Source organism: Lipotes vexillifer, unplaced genomic scaffold (genome assembly GCF_000442215.2).
Source record: "Lipotes vexillifer unplaced genomic scaffold, Lipotes_vexillifer_v1.1 scaffold602, whole genome shotgun sequence".
Taxonomy (NCBI): domain Eukaryota; kingdom Metazoa; phylum Chordata; class Mammalia; order Artiodactyla; family Lipotidae; genus Lipotes; species Lipotes vexillifer.
Window position 1 is genome coordinate 3,238,085 of NW_006790307.1, and position 4,524 is coordinate 3,242,608.

Sequence of the window (4,524 nt, forward strand, 5' to 3'; positions counted from 1 at the left end):
TACTTTAGTCTAGCATCCCATACTAAACCTGTTCTTTCAGAAGCTCCCGGCCTTTCTAGCCATTCAAGGTTTTTCTGAGTCTCTGCAGCTCTTAGATTCCCGATGAGTTTTAGTCTGGGCCTAAACCCTGTCCTGCCAACCAAATGGCCTTCCTCTTTGCTAGGGGCTGGGGGGAGCAACAGGACTATTTATACTCACATAATATGTCTCCAGTAGAGCTGTAAGATGATACAACGTGGGATAAGGGCCATAGACAAGTCTGAAGGTACTAAGGGCATCTAAAAGAGTGGGAGCTCATTTATATTTGTGAGGATTAACCAAGTTTCACGGGTCAGCAGATGGAAATCAACTCAAAGCTAACACGTCAGTCATCTAGAGCACGTGAAGCCTCATTCCCACATGGAATGTGAGCCTTGCTTCCTGATATGCTGCAGCCCAGCCAAAGCCATTCTACCTGTGCTTTTCTCAGATGTCCTGGGCAATTTGCTGAGGGACTGGGCCAGGGTATCATGGGCCAGCACAGTGGTACTGCATAAAGCATGGAAGAGGTTCTGCTGATGTCCTTGCCTTGGAGCAAGCCCACCTGCACAGGAGAGTTAACATGGCAGGGCTGAGACTGCTATCCTTAGAAGGGCCTGCTTGCAAGATGGTCCTCTGACTGCATATGGGAACTTGGATTCCAGAAGAGTTTGCACTCTTCCCAGAACTGATAAGGGTGGTTCAGTGTGCTAAACTGTGCAAACAATGTGGTTCAGGCTGAACACCTGCTTTCCTTTGGGGAATCTAGAATTTTAGTGTATGCTAGGGAAAGTATGCCTATGCAACCAGTCCCCAGAACAAACTCCAGGCACTGAGTCTCTAAGGAGCTGCCCTGGTCACAACTCATTGCTGGAGAAATCAAGCTCAGCTTGTGCAGTTCCACTGGGAAAGGTCTCTTGGAAGCTTGTGCCTGGTTTCCCCCAGACTTCACCCTGTGCACCATGTCTCTTTGCCAATTTTGCTTTGAACCCCCCTCCTGACAGTCTTAGAACTCCTGACACACGACCCCCTCCTACTTAAGCATGTTCATCTCATTACACTCCTGCGCTTTCTCACTCTGCTCCTTTCTGTTGCTTGAATAATCCAAATTCTTGCCTGCCTCACAGCCTTTGCACATACTACTCCATCTGCCTGGAATGCCCTCCCCTGTCTCTTCTTTTTTTTTTTTTTTTTTTTTTTTTTTTTTGCGGATGCGGGCCTCTCACTGTTGTGGCCTCTCCTGTTGCAGAGCACAGGCTCAGGACGCGCAGGCCCAGCGGCCATGGCTCACGGGCCCAGCCGCTCCGCGGCATGTGGGATCTTCCCGGACCGGGGCACAAACCCGTGTCCCCTGCCTCGGCAGGCGGACTCTCAACCACTGCACCACCAGGGAAGCCCGACCTTCCCCTTTTTGTTTTTAGCTGCAAGAGTTATAAAACAAATGTCTGATGCTGAGCAATTTTTTTAAATTTCAGTTTAGATTTTGAGATTCAAAATTGTGCTCTACAAAACCACAAAATAATGTTGCCAAAATATGAAACAAAGAGAAGTATGAATAGCCTTCCTAATGACTTCCTTTGTTCCAGTAGCTCTTAGATCATCTGAAGGACCTGGCCCTATACTCTGAAACCTGTCATTCTTAACTTCTGTCAAATGAAAAAAGCAGAGAAGATCAAAGACAAGGGCTTCCTCTAAAATGCACTGCCCTTTGAGGAATCCTTCATCATCAGAGTTCAAAGCCAGAGACTTCAATGAAGTTCTACAGCTCTTCTGGCTATCTAGGACAAGACTTTATTTTGCAAAGACAAGGTGTGTCATAGGGATAGGAAGAGGCCTGATCTTGCCTCATACTTGGCTGTCAGAGACAAGAAGAAATCTGCTTGATGAACTGTACTTTGTCTTTTGCACACACGCCTTTAGCCTTGTGTCTTTTGCACACACGCCTTTAGCCTTGGCCTGACCCATGCTAACCTTTCAAGTTTCACCTCCTACCACATCCCAACTTATATCCTAAGTTCCCGTCACATTGAAATCTTCCGTTACTCATATACGCCGTGCTCTTTTACATCTCTGGGTCTTTGTAAACAGCCTTCTTCTATCTGTATATATTTCCCCTTCCTTTTCTACCTAGAGGAAAGCTACTCATTCTCCAAGAACCTGATCAGGTACCACTTCCTCAGTAAAGCCTTCCCAAATTCCCTGAACAATTAGTAGGTCCCTCCTCTGTGTTCCTGTTGCCCTTTGGGGAAACCTTTGTGATAGCACTGAGGATATTATATTTTAATTATTTGTGTATCTTTCTCCCCTACATCCAGGCTGTGAGTTCTTTGGGGCAGTCAACTTCATTCATCTTCATCTCTTTATAGCTTGGTGGCTTCATAAATGCTGATCAACTGGCCAAAGAATCGGAATTGAGAGACTTCAGGTGTTTGAGTCCACTGGCCTATTAAGATAAAGAAAACTGATATGTAATAGGTTGTAACATGTTGGATTCTTTTCATTTACAGCATTCTAAAAGATTTGTTACAAAAATTTCAAAGGAATTTTGTAGACCAAAGGAAGCATAAGTATGTCCTCTCTTCCTCTAAATATAGACAGGCTGTAAGTCCAAATTTTCTTCCCTTCAAGGGGGTTAGAGCCAATACTCTATAAATTTTGTCTATAGTTTATAGAGTATAGATCCCTCTGGAGCCCAGCCCCCATCCCCACTTCATCCAGGCTGTGTGTTCTGGGAGGTCTTTACACACCAAGGGAAGGTTAATACCCAAGCTTTATGGAAGGTCAGCTGTAGAAAAATTAACTAACGAAGACCAGGGCCATAGGAAGAGAATTATGGTGTGCATGGTGGCTCATCTCCGGGAAGATTTACTACCCCACCTGAAAAGACACGCTGTTGCGTGACAGGAATTTATTTACAGTTCAATCCTGACCTTTTTCCATGTTGAGGGAGACTTGGGGATTTATTGTCCCTGTTTAGCAGCAATGACATTTGCTGACTATTGGCTGCAGAGGCCCGTCTAAGCTCAAGCACAGAGACTCCTGGCCCTGAGCCCCCTCCTCTGCTGAGGGCCAGATTTCTTGGGGCAAAGTATTAATAGGTTTAAAGGACCAGGTTTATTGGAAGAGAGTGAGAGCACAGGGGACAGTGTAATGACAAAAACAAACAGGCAGCCTTGCCGCCTCCCGTAGAAATCCAGACGGGTACGTTCAAGTTGACTGGGGACCCTAGGAGCCCTGCAGTGTTAAAAGGCAGGTGGCAGATGCAAGGATGTGAAACCACAGGGAAATGAAATAGGACCCCCTTCCCCTCTCCCCGCTTCTTTGGCCTCTCTCTGTGCCATATCTAGGTCATAGGACCACAGCGTTCCAAACCAGAGATGGGATTCTCAGACTGGCTTCTGCAAAACTACTCCAATTTCAGGTGATCTTTATAGACACACTGAATAAACTGCCAAGCAGCTGTATGCATCCTAGGCACATCTTAAATTTCCTTTTGCTAAATCTTCATTTTTTTCTCCACCCTCCCCATTGTGATAAACTTAAAAAATATATATATATATATATATATATTAATATCTCCAAGGAAATTTAGAATTAAAAAAACTCTCAGACTAAGAAAACATTACATATTGATCGTGATTAAGAAACCAAGTGTTCCCAATTAAATTAGATAGTGAAATTGATTCAAGATAGTGTCATTTTTAAACACAAGAACTCTTTAGAAGCACCAGATTCAAGATTAATCACTTCAAGTGTAGCCTGTTTGGCATCATTAGATTCACAGAGATAAATATGATCTGCCGCAGTTAGCCCAGAGAATAGTGATTTAACTGTCACCTTGCCTCCTCCCCCCATCAGCAGTGTGTACTGTTCATCACGATCATATATAAAACTCCAAGACACAAATGGACAAGAATTACAGTGTTCCACTAAAGGCATCTCTTTTTAAAATTACACACATTTTTATTCAAGTTGCAAGTTATTTCTATTGTTTAAAGTATAGAATTAAAAGAGTGGAAGGAGACCTAGTTATCATTTTGGACAGTTTTCCAACTTTTTTTTTTTAAGCAAAGAAAAAAATTTCCCCCCAAACGAAGCCCAACAAATAAAACAAGTAAGAGCTAAATTTCTCACCAGGAGGTCTTGGAGACTATTTCTCTGGGGCCTCCTCCCTTCCTTGTTCTTGGCCTGGGCCTTAGCCTGAGAATTCCTGGGGCATCAGTGTAGGGTATGGAAGTGCTGAATCTTTACTCAGGAAAGTCTGAAAGCCACTGATCTGGAAAGAACCTCCTTTTTTTGTGGAGAAAAATGAACCAGGAGAGGTTAAATTACTTAAATTGACACAATCAGCTAGTTGCTAACCTGAAACTAGAACCCAGGTGTTTACAACACCAAACTAATTCTAGTCTGTGCCCAAGTCTCGAGCAGCATGCTGGAAAGCAAGCCTTTTACGTCTGGGTTAAAAAAATGTAATTCACTGCCTTCTTTTTTTTTTTTTTTTTTTTT